The following is a 12,934-nucleotide window of genomic DNA, read 5'->3' on the forward strand; positions in this document are numbered from 1 at the left end:
TGTTGCATTGCTTTCCATTGGGAGCCACAATGTCTCTACAATGGGATCCAGTTATTTTTGTCTCCCCTAGTCCTGTGGTTGCCCACCTGTTCTCACCTATTGTCCGCTACACTACTGCTCTATGAGGCCATCTGCAGCTCCCTGCACTTATTTAGGAGTTACAGGAGCTAGAATACTTTTCCCTAATAGGTATTCCTATTTATTTATTCCCCAATAGGTGTTCCATTTCCCTAATGTGTAGACTGATGTTCTTTCAGTGCCTAATGAAGCTAATTGCCATCATACTCAATCAGGGAGGGAGCCAACAAAAATGATCATCAGCAAACAGTCCTAAGGTAAAGATTAAGTCTATTCTTTTGTCTGTGTTTGGCTGGTCTTGACTCAAGATCCTGGTCCCAGACACCTACTTGATTTGAAATTAGAAAATTCCTTATAATTTGCATTAAATCCCTGATTGTGAGCTTGCATCCATAAAATCTATTTCAGGGATTCTGGTCTGTCCCAGAACATACAAGAACAATGTGAAAGGCTGGATTAGACAGATTTGATCCCAAACCCTTCTTTGATTGGCTAGCAAATGAGACAGAAACAAAGGCTGGGTGAGGTTGGCAAGGTCCAACTTCTCCCAAATCTCCCTTGGACTTCCTACAATTGGGAATAAGACCCTGAGAGTACACTAATGCTTAGCATATGGAAAGTTTACAATAGGGATAAGCATTGATGAAAGTGATTTTTTTTCCCCCAGGATTAGCTTAGGAGCAGAGAAAGCAGGCTACTGTCAATCAATGAAAGCTAGGAGGCATCAAAGCCTGCAGAAGCCTTCCCCTCTGTCCTTCCCACAACTTCATTTGGTCTTATTTTCAGAGTGGAGTCACAAATGGCCTCACCAGTAAAGGAAATAGGAAGACATTGTTTCCAGAAGACTATAGTTAAACTACAAGCTGTTTGAAAGCAGGATTCTCTAGCCCTATCCCGTTTGATATGTTAGGTCCTGAGGAGAGAATATAGAAGGAATAAGTTTCAGGAACTAGGAGGACACGAATCTGTATTTAGCAAAGAACCTTCAGAAGTCTACCTTTGCCTGTATCACAATTTTGCCCAGGGTTTGCTGAGACTGCCCAAGTAGAGAACTATATGGAAGTGGGTCTGTGATAGGCAAACACAATGACTCAGAAAGCCTCCAGGCACAAAAAAGTCTCATTAGCCTGCCAAGTTGGCTCTTTAGAACTTAACAATATGGCCCATTCACCAGGCTACAGAGTAAACTCATTACAAATTCAGGATTTCTGATTACAATTTGCTGTTAACTCTAACTCAGCGATCTTCCTGCTCAGCTCTTCTTGATCCTCTGGGAGTCCACCCTACTGGGACTGCTCCAGACTTTCCCCACCCTTCTTAAGCTTCAAATTCCACCCTCAGGTGTGAACACATCTCCAATTTTTCTGAAAATACTGAAGTGTGAGATCCCATCCCCTCTCCCATTCTTCAATACACCTCTACACTTAGATTTTTGTCCTCTTTTATCATAGAAGAGATGTCTTTTTTTTTCTTTTAGAAGTCTTGTGATATTGAACCTATCCTCTTCCATTTCCTCCAAAACTAATGACTCCCTTCCTCCTTTCCTTCCTTCCTTCTTCTTTCCTTCCTTTTTTTCCTGCTATATTAGGTAGTGTACTACCTACTTGAGAAACAAAGATGAAAAATTATACTTCTTGCCCTCAAGGAGGTTACACTCTAATTTAGGATGTGTGGCAATGACTCAAATAATTATGTAACATACAAAGTAATGGAGAAAGTATTCAAGTATGGCAGAAACTAGGCATAGACCAACAGCTTACACCATATACCAAGATAAGGCCAAAATGAGTACATGATTTAGTTATAAAGGCTGATACTATAAGCAAATTAGGAGAGCAAGGAATAGCTTATCTGTCAGATTTATGGAGAATGGAAGAACTGATAACCAAACAAGAGACAGAATATATTATGAAATTCAAAATGGATAATTTTAATTACATTAAATTGAAAAGTTTTTACACAAGCAAATACAATGCAACCAAGATTAGAAGGGAAGCAGAAAACTGGGAATGAATTTTTACAACCAGTGTCTCCAATAAAGGCCTCATTTCTAAAATATATAGAGAACTAAGTCAAATTTATAAGAATACCAGTCATTCCCCAATTGATAAATGGTCAAAGGATATGAACAGACAGTTTTCAGATGAAGAAATTAAAGCCATCTATAGTCACATGAAAAAAATGTTCTAAATCACTATTGATTAGAAAAATGCTAATCAAAGCAACTCTGAGGTACCACATCACACCTATCAGATTGACTAATATGACAAAACAGGAAAATTATAAATGTTGGAGAATATGTGGGAAAAATGGAACACTAATGCATTGTTGGTGGAGTTGTGAATTGATCCAACCATTTTGGAGAGCAGTTTGGAACTATGGCCAAAGGGCTATAAAACTGTGCATACCCTTTGACCCAGCAATATCACTACTAGGTCTATGTCCCAAAGAGATCATAAAAAGGGAAAAGGACCTGCATGTATAAAAATATTTATAGCATCCTTTTATGTGGTGACAAAGAATTGGAAATTGAGGGGATGACCATCAATTGGGGAATGGCTGAACAAGTTGTGGTATATGAATGTAATGGAATACTATTGTGCTATAAGAAATGATGAGCAGGCAGACTTCAGAAAAACCTGGAAAGACTTACATGAACTGATGCTGAGTGAAATGGACAAAACCAGGAGAACATTGTACACAGTAACAGCAACATTGTGTGATGACCAACTTTGATAGACTTAGCTCTTTTCAGCAATGCAATGATCTAAGACAGTTCCAAGGGACTCATGATGGAAAATGCTATCCACATCCAGAGAAAGAACTATGGAATCTGAATGCAGATCAAAGCACACTATTCTCTCTCTCTCTTTTTTTCTTTCTCATGGTTTTTCCCTTTTGTTCTGATTCTTCTTTCACAACATGAGTAATGTGGAAATATGTTTGCTATGATTATACATGTATAGCCTATATCAGATTGCTTGCTATCTTGAGGAGGGAGGAAGGGAAGGGAGGGGGGAAATTTATAACTCAAAATCTTATAAAAGTGAATGTCAAAATCTAAAAATTCATTAATTAATTAATTTTTAAAAAAGGAAAAAAAAGAAAGGACTCAAGGATAATTTGAGGTGGGAGAGATTCCAATCATCCCATCTTTCTTTTTTTTTATTATTAATTAATTAATTGATTTTAGTTTTCAACATTCACTTCCACAATATTTTGAGTTCCAAAATTTCTCCCAATCTCTCCCTTCCCCTCACTCCAAGATGGCATGAATTCTGAATACCCCTTCCCCCAATCTGCCCTCCCTTTTATCACCCCCCTTCTATTATCCCTTTCCTCTTCTATTTTCCATAAGACAGAATAGATTTCTATATTCTATTGCCTATGTATCTTATTTCCCAGTTGCAAATAAAAACAATTTTTAACATTTGTTTTTTTAAAACTTTGAGTTCCAAATTCTCTCCCTTCTTCCATCCCCACCTACCCTCATTGAGAAGGCAAGCAATTCAATATAGGTCATACATGTGTAGTCATGCAAAGCACTTCCGTAATAGTCATGTTGTAAAAGACTAACTATATTTCTCTCCATTCTATCCTGCCCCCCATTTATTCTATTCTCTCCTTTGACACTGTCCCTCCTCAAAAGTGTTTGCTTCTGATTACCCCCTCCCTTCTATCATCCCCTCCTCTCTTATCCTATGGCCCTCTATTTTCCTATAGGGTAAGATAGATTTCCATACCCAATTGAGTGTGTATGTTATTCCCTCCTTAAGCCAAATCTGATGAGAGTAAGATTCATTCATTCCCTCTCACCTGTCCACCCTTTCCCTCCAGTGTAAAAGCTTCTTCTTGCCTCTTTTATGTGAGATAATTCACACCATTCTACCTCTCCCTTTATCCTTCTCCAAGGACAATCCTTTCTCACCCCTTAATTTTATTTTTTAGTTATCCCTTCATATCCAACTCACCCTGAGTACACACACACACACACACACACACACACACACACACACACACACATATTCCCTCCAACTACCCTAATACTGAGAAAGGTCTTATAAGTTACAAATATCATCTTTTCATGTAGGAATGTAAACAGTTCAACTTTAATAAGTCCCTTATGATTTCCCTTTCATGTTTACCTTTTCATGCTTCTTTTGAGTCTTGTATTTGAAAAGTTAAATTTTCTATTCAGCTCTGGTTTTTTTCATCAAGAATGCTTGAAAGTCCTCGATTTCATTAAATATCCATATTTTCCCCTGTAGGATTATACTCAGTTTTGCTGGGTAGGTGATTCTTGGTTTTAATCCTAGCTCATATTGCAAGGCCTCTGATCCCTTAATGTAGAAGCTGCTAAATCTTGTGTTATCCTGAGAGTGGTTCCACAATATTTAAATTGTTTCTTTCTGGCTGCTTGCAATATTTTCTCCTTCAGTTGGGAACTCTAGAAATTGGCTATAATATTCCTGGGAGTTTTCCTTTTGGGATCTTTTTCAGGAGGTGATCAGTGGATTCTTTCAATTTCTGTTTTACCATCTGGTTCTAGAAAATCAGGGCAGTTTTCCTTGATAATTTCTTGAAAAATGATGTCTAGGCTCTTTTTTTGAGCATGGCTTTCAGGTAGTCCAATAATTTTTAAATTATCTCTCCTGATCTATTTTCCAGGTCAGTTGCTTTTCCAATGAGATATTTCACATTGTCTTATATTTTTGCATTCTTTTGGTTTTGTTTTATAACTTCTTGATTTCTTATAGAGCCATTTGCTTCCATTTGCTCCATTCTAATTTTTTTAACATGTGTTTTTAAAACTTTGGGTTACAAATTTTCTCCCTTCCTCCCTCCCCACTCACCCTCATTGAAAAGGCAAGCATCATAATACAGGTTATAGATGTGTAGTCATGTAAAACACTTCCAAGTAGGGTTTTCTTCTGATTATACCCTCCCCCAATCTGCCCTCCCCTCTATCAACACCCTGCTCTCTTGTCCCCTTCTCCCCTTATTTTCTTGCAGGGTAAGATAGATTTCCATACCCCATTGTGTATGTTATTCCCTCCTTAAGCCAAATCCTATGAGAATAAGATTCACTTATTCTCTCTCACCTTCCTCCATTTCCCCTCCACTGTGAAAACCTTTTCTTGTCTGTTTCATGTGAGATAATTTACCCCATTCTACTTTTCCCTTTCTACTTCTCCCAGTATAATCCTCTCTCACCCTGTAATTTTATTTTCCAGATATCATCCCTTCATCTTCAACTCACCCTGTGCCATCTATCTATCTATCTATCTATCTATCTATCTATCTATCTATCTATCTATCTCTCTATCTATCTATCTATCTATCCATGCATATATTTTTTTCCCTTCCACTACCCTAATACTGACAAAGGTCTCATGAGTTACAAATATCATCTTTCCGTGCAGGAATGTAAACAGTTCAACCTTAATAAGTTTCTTATGATTTCTCTTTCCTGTTTACCCCTTCCATGTTTCACTTGAATCTTGTATTTGAAAGTCAAATTTTATATTCAGCTCTGGTCTTTTCCTCAGGAATGCTTGAAAGTCCCCTATTTCATTGAATAGCCATTTTTTACACTGAAGGATTACACTTAGTTTTGCTGGGTAGGTGATTCTTGGTTGTAATCCTATCTCCTTTACCCTCAAGAATATTATATTCTATGCCCTCTGGTCCCTTAATGTAGAAGCTGCTAAATCTTGTGTTATCCTGATTGTGTTTCCACAATACTTGAATTGTTTCCTCCTGGTTGCCTGCAATATTTTCTCCTTGACCTGGGAATTCTGGAATTTGGCTACAATATTCCTAGGAGTTTTCCTTTGGGGATCTATTTCAGGAGGTGATCAGTGGATTCTTTCAATTTCTATTTTGCCCTCTGGTTCTAAAATATCAGGGCAGTTTTCCTTGATAATTTCTTGAAAGATGATGTCTAGGCTCTTCTTTTGATCATGGCTTTAAGATAGTCTAATAATTTTTAAATTTCTCTCTCCTGGATCTATTTTCCAGGTTAGTTGTTTTTCCAATGAGATATTTCACATTCTCTTCTATTTTTTCATTCTTTTGAATTAGTTTTACAGTGCCTTGATTTCTCATAAAGTCACTAGCTTCCAATTGCTTTATTCTAATTTTTAAGGAAGTATTTTCTTCAGTAATCTTTTGGGCTTCCTTTTCCATTTGGTCAATTTTGCTTTTTAGGGCATTCTTCTCATTGGCTTTTTGGACCTCTTTTGCCGTTTGGGTTAGGCTATTTTTTAAGGTGTTATTTTCTTCAGTATTTTTTTGGGTCTCTCTCAGTTTTTCCTCTACTTCTCTTACTTGCTTCTCAAAATCCTTTTTGAGCTCTTCAATTGACTGGGACTAATTCATATTTTTCTTGGAGGCTTTGGATAGAGGAGCTTTGGCTTCGTTGTCTTTTTCTGGTTGTATGTTTTGATATTCTTTGTCACCAAAGTAAGATGATATAGTCTGACTCTTTTTGTGCTGCTTATTCATGATCCAGGCCAATTACTTGAGTTATAAACTCTTTGTTAAGGTAGGGGTCTGTTTCCAGTGTGGAGAATGTACTGTCCCAAGCTTCAGGGGTTTTGTGCAGCTGTTTTCAGAAATACTTCTAGGGACCTGTAAATTTTCAGTTCTTCCAAGGTCCTATGATCAAGGGCAAGGTGTTTACTCCTTTCCTGGCCTGTGCTCTGCTCTATGAGTGACCGCAAGCACTCTTTTCTGTCTTGGAACTGTGAGGAGGATTTCCCCTCCACAGTTACTACAAGCTCCACCATGCCAGCGCTCCTCCTCGCCCCAGAACCGCCACCTAGAACTGTGACCCAGATCCAAGCATGGGCAAAGCAAGAGCTGGTGCAGGATTGCACCAGCAGAAAGATCTCTCCAATCCCCCTCTGATAGCTACTTGATTACCCCTCAGTCTGTGGGCTGGAAGCTCAGGAAGCAGCTGCTGCCCCAAGGAATGGGGTTGGGACCCTAAGCTTCTCTCTCACTGCAGAAACAGACTTTTCCCACTGACCTTCTAAGTTATCTTTGGCATTCATGGGCTGAGAGTTCTGGAAACTGCCACAGCTGCCTGTGATTCAGTCCTCTGAGACCTGCTCCAGGTTCGCTGAGGCCTGCCTTGCCTGCGCGCCCATGCCGAACTGTGCTCCTCTCCCAGGCTGACGTGATATACCTTTCCGAGCAATCATCCAGGTTGTCTTGGGCTGGAAATTTGTTTCACTTTGTCTTTTTGTGGGTTCTGCTGCTTTAGAATTTGTTTAAAGCCATTTTCTATAGGTATTTGGGGCCATTCTAATTTTTAAGGAAGTATTTTCTTCAGTGAGCTTTTGGACATCCTTTTCTATTTGGCCAATTCTGCTTTTTAAGGCATTCTTCTCCTCTTTGGCTTTTTGGACCTCTTTTGCCATTTGAGTTAGGCTATTTTTTAAGGTGTTATTTTCTTCAGTATATTTTTTTTGGCTCTCCTTTAGCAAGCTGTTGGCTTGTTTTTCATGATTTAATTGTATCACTCATTTCTCTTCCAAATTTTTCCTCTACTTCTCTTACTTGCTTTTCAAAATCCTTTTTGAGCTCTTCCATTCCCAGAGACCAATTCATACTTTTCTTGGAGACTTTGGATGTAGGAGTTTTGGCTTTGTTGTCTTCTTCTGGTTGTATGTTTTGATCTTCTTTGTCACCAAAGTAAGATTCTATGGTCTAAGTTTTTTTTCCTGCTGTTTGCTCATGTTCCCAGTCAAATAGTTGACTTTTTAACTCTTTGTTAAGGTAGGGCTCTGTTTCCAGTGTGGAGGGTGTACTGTCCCAAGCTTCAGGGGTTGTGTACATCTGTTTTCAGAGATACTTCTAGGGACCTATAAATTTTCAGTTCTTCCAAAGTGGTATGATCAAAGGTGAGGTGTTTATTCTTTTCCTGGCCTGTGCTCTGGTCTATGAGTGACCACAAGCACTCTTTTCTGCCTTGGAACTATGAGGCGGATTCCCTCTCCACCACTGCCACAAGCTCCACCACACCAGTCCTCCTCCTTACCCTAGGACCACCACCCAAGATTGAGACCAAGATTCAATCACAGGTAAAGCAAGAGAATCCTGTCTCAGCATCATTGAAGAGATCCCTGCAATCCCCCTCTTATCAACCACTCAATTCCCCCTCAGTCTGTGGGCTGAGAGCTCTGGAAAAAGCTACTTCTGCCCCAGAGCTAGAGACAGACCCACTCCTCTTTTATCCACGTCCTCTTTTATCCTCTTTTATCTTACTGACTTTCTAAGTTGTTTTTGGTGTTTGTGGGTTGAGAAGTCTAAAAACCACCACAGCTGCCAGTGATTCAGTCCCCTGAGGCCTGCTCCAGGTCTGCTGGGGTCCCATCTTTGCCTGTGTGGCCCACACTGAACTGTGCTCCTCTACCAGCCCATTGCAACAGACCTTTTCCATCAACCATCTGGGTTGTCTTGGGCTGGAAATTTGTTTCACTCTGTCTTTTTGTGGGTTCTCCTGCTCAAGAATTTGTTTAGAGTCATTTTTAGAGGTATTTGGAGGGGTTTGGGGGAGAGCTCAAGCAAGTCATTGCTTTTACTCCACCATCTTGGCTCTGCCCCCTCATCCCATCTTTCTAAGACCTACAGTTTTTCCCTCTGACCAAAACTTTTTTGCCTATATACATTCATGTGTCACCCTCACTTTTGAAAATCACAACAACAAACAACAACCTTCTCTCCACCTAATTATTTCCTCTAGCTAATTTCCAGTTTCTGTCCTTTTTATTGAAACAAGGGTATGTGTCTGATGTCTCCATTTCATCACCACCCACCTTGTAATCTGGATTCTACTCCCACCATTCTCCAAAAATTGTTCTTTCAAAGGTCACCAGGACCTAAACATGAAATCCAATGGCTTTTTATCCATATTTTTATTTCCCTTGACTTCTGCATCTGACACTATCATTTCACCAGCTGCTTTCTTTGTTCCGATGTGAATGTTATTGAGCAGGGCTGGAGAACATAACATAACTGTGCCATTTAGATACTCTACAAATTTGTTTTATGACATCACAACTTATCCTTATTGCTACATGGCAGTCTTTTTTATTATTCCCTTATTCTCTTTATACCATATTCTCTATAATATCTATTTCAAAGCTTCTCTCCCCTATAGTACTCCTTCCAGGTTCCTCAACAGAAAACCTCAATTCCTATTTTACTGACAAAATAGAAGCCAGTCAACAATAATTTATTAAGCACTTCATATTTGCTGTACACTTTGCTAAGGTCCAAGGATACATGGAAAGGGGAAAAAAGTATTCCCTGCCCTCAAGGAGCATATATTCTAGTGAGGAAGACAACATGTACACAACTAGGGGCATGTAAGATACATAAGAATAGATGAAGGCATTCTGAAAGGGGTAGGCAAAAGTGACTGGGAGGGACCTAAAAAGGCCTCATGCAGACAATGGCATTTGAACTAATTCTTGAAGAAATTTGCAGAAAATAAAAAATGGAGGTGGGGGAGCAGAACATTCCAGGCATAAAGGACATCCAGCACAAAGTCACATAGACTTTGTCATACAGATGGAGTATTGGACTTGACTGGAAATGGGCCAGTGTTGCTAGATTATGAAGAAGGGAGCAAAGTGTAAGAAAGTGGGAAAGGTAGGAAGGGACCATATGACAAAGAGATTTTAATGCCAACTTTTTATATTAATTCTGGAGGAAATAGGGAACAACTAGAGCTCATGGTCCAGGTGGGATGACGTAGTCAAAACCAATTCTTTAGAAAAATCATGTTGATAGCTGAGAGGATGGATTGGAGTAGGGAAAGACTTGAGGTAAGGACATTAGTTATAAGGTTATTAAAATAGTCCAGGTAAGGAATAATAAGAACTTTGACTACTAGCTTTGCAGTTGTATGAGTGAAGAGAGGGGATGTATAGGAAAGATGTTATATGAAGGTAGAAATGATTTGGCAATGGATGTATGGAATGAGAGTGAAGAGCTAAGAAGTTGTGGGCCTGGGTTGTAAGATGGTAGGGCCCTTGATAGTAACAGGGAAGTTCAGAATAGGGAGGACTCAGAGGAAAAATGAGTCTTGTTGTGGACTTTATGAGTTTGAGGTGCCAATGGAACATACAGTTTAAAATGACTAAGAAATAATTGAAGATGTGCGACTGTAGCTTGGCAGAGAAATTAGGGTTGGACATTGAAATCTGGGAATCATCTACATTGAGATAATAATTGAACCCATGGGGGCTGAGGATATTACTAAGTGATCACCAAGTATAGAGTAAAAGAGAAGGGTACAGAACCATGATTTTTCTGCCACTCTGAAACAGCAGAGGTTCACAGTTGGCTGATAATGGCTGAATCCAAAAGCAATCTACTATTGCTCAGATCCAAGCCCAGGTCAGGACTTTGCAGGGCTCAAACCAGAATGGCCCTATTCAGACTTTGCCTACTTAAGGATAAGACCATGGTGGGAGCACTGAAAGTTTGTGGGTCCCCAACCTAAGCTGTCCTCCAAATCGTGAAATAGTACAGTACTCAGAAAAAGAAACAGGACCAGCTCAGACCTCCCCTCCAGAAGTTCTCAGAGCCTAGTCCTAACATCAAGTCTGAAGTCAGGAAGTAGGCTAGAATAATGAGCAAACAAACAAAAAAAAAAAGAATCCCACCATAATAGGTTATTACAATGACAGGGATGCTTGAGACACAAGGCCAGAAGAATGGAATGAGTCCAAAACATTTACAAGCAAAACTTCAAAGAAAACACAGGTTACCTAATTCCTGGAAAAGATGAAACTAGAGATAAAATGAATTAAAACATATTTTTATAAATAAAATGAGAGCACTAGAGGAAAGCATGAGAAAAGAAAATAATGGAAGAAAAGAACTAGAGAAAGAATAATAGCTTGGTACAAGAGTTACAAAACCTTGCCCAAGCAACAGACTCCTGGAAAAGAAGAATAGATGAAATATAATCCAATGACTTCGTGATTCAGTAAGAATTATTAAAATAAAGTCAAAAGACTGAAAAAAAAAACAGAAGAAAACATATGGTATCCCATAGCAACAACTGACCTTGAAAACATATAAAAAAATTAAGAATCACTGGACTATCTGAAGGCCATGACTAAAAGAAAGTGCCTAGATATCATATTTCAAGAAATCTTAAAAGGATACTGATAAGATCTGTTACAACTTGAGGGCAAAGTGGAAATAGAGAAAATTCACCAGTCACCTGCTGAAAGAAACCCCATAATGAAAATTCCTAGGAACATTATAGCCAAATTCCAGAACTTCCAAGTCAAAGAAAAATACTGCAAGCAGCCAGAAAGAAAGAATTCAAGTACTGAGGACTCAGTCAGGGTCACACATGATTTAGCAGGTGTGTATATGTGTGTACACACATATGCATATATACATATACACATATTTATATATACATACATGTATACACATGAGCTTATATTTGTGTATATATGTACAGAAGCATATATATTTGTATGTATATTAGACAAGTATTATGTATATCAATAAATGTATATATAGATATATCTATGTAGGTAGAGCTACCTATAAAAACATAGATTATTTATATAGGTATAGATACATATTTTATATATTACTTTTTGGACATGACCAATGCAGAAATGTGTTTTGCTTGACAGTACAAGGATGTGAAGCAGCTAGATAACTCAGTGGATAGAGTGCTGGGCTTGGAGTTAGGAAGACCTGAGTTCAAATCCAGCCTCAGACACTTACCAGCTATTTGAGTCTGGGTAAATCACTTACCCTCTGTTTGCCTTAGTCCACTGAAGAAGGAAATGGAAAGCCACTTCAGTATCTTTGCCAAGAAAACCCCATGGACAGTATTGTTGTGCTGTATTCCATGGCGTCACGAAGAATTGTACGTGACTGAACAACAACATATATGTAACATGTGTTTCATTTGTCATTCTCAATTGGGGGGTTGAAATAAGAGAAGATGAATTTTTACTAATTGAAAAAATTAATATAAAAAAAGAAAAACTGTGGATCAAGCACTGAACTCATTAAAAAAAAAGGAATGTCCTGGGGGATTCATAGATAATAACTAGAATCTGTACGGATGATAAACTTGGATAGAGTGACACACAAAGGAGGAAAGATTGCTTGGTGAAGGTGGTCTAGGGAGATTCTGAAAGTATCAATAAGGAAAAAGGAGTATTCTGACTCCCCTACCGTAACCAACGAGTTGTAGGTATGAGAGAAAGTGTAGCCAATACAGGAAAGTGTGTCAAAGAAAGTAGCATCTCCAGGAGGAAGCCATGTCCCAATGAGGATTAAATGATGGAAGGAATGGGAAAGAATTTTGAGATAAAAGAAAGTTTGTTAATTATGAAGCAGACCTTCTAGCAGGCAGTGTGGAAGGGCAGGAAGATCTAAAGTGAGACAAATGGAGGTAGGATTGAGGTGGATAAGTGTGAGGTGATTGTGAGTCAAGACAGAGATCAGTTTCTACCTGAGTAACTGGGGGTTCAAATGACTGATTGGATACAAGTATAAGGGGATAGGAGTATGCTAGCCATTGAGTAGAGAGTCCATCGTTGAAGTATCAGGAGTTAGAGAGAAGTTCATTGAGGGAAGCATAAGATTAGACTGTTCAACATCCATCTTCAAAGTTGACCTTCTGAAAATTGGAGACCTTGTGTCCTATAAGACCCAAGGAGGTATGCCTCACAAAAAATAGGAGCAAGTGGAGGTATAAGAGCCCAGTCAGGAGGCCTGGGTACCTGGCTTGTCCTGGAAAAGGCCCCTGGAGTGGGGCTGGGGGAAGGATTGGAAAGGTTCTTACCTACAGAGCGGC

This window comes from Vombatus ursinus, unplaced genomic scaffold (genome assembly GCF_900497805.2).
Source record: "Vombatus ursinus unplaced genomic scaffold, bare-nosed wombat genome assembly UNPS02015398.1, whole genome shotgun sequence".
Taxonomy (NCBI): domain Eukaryota; kingdom Metazoa; phylum Chordata; class Mammalia; order Diprotodontia; family Vombatidae; genus Vombatus; species Vombatus ursinus.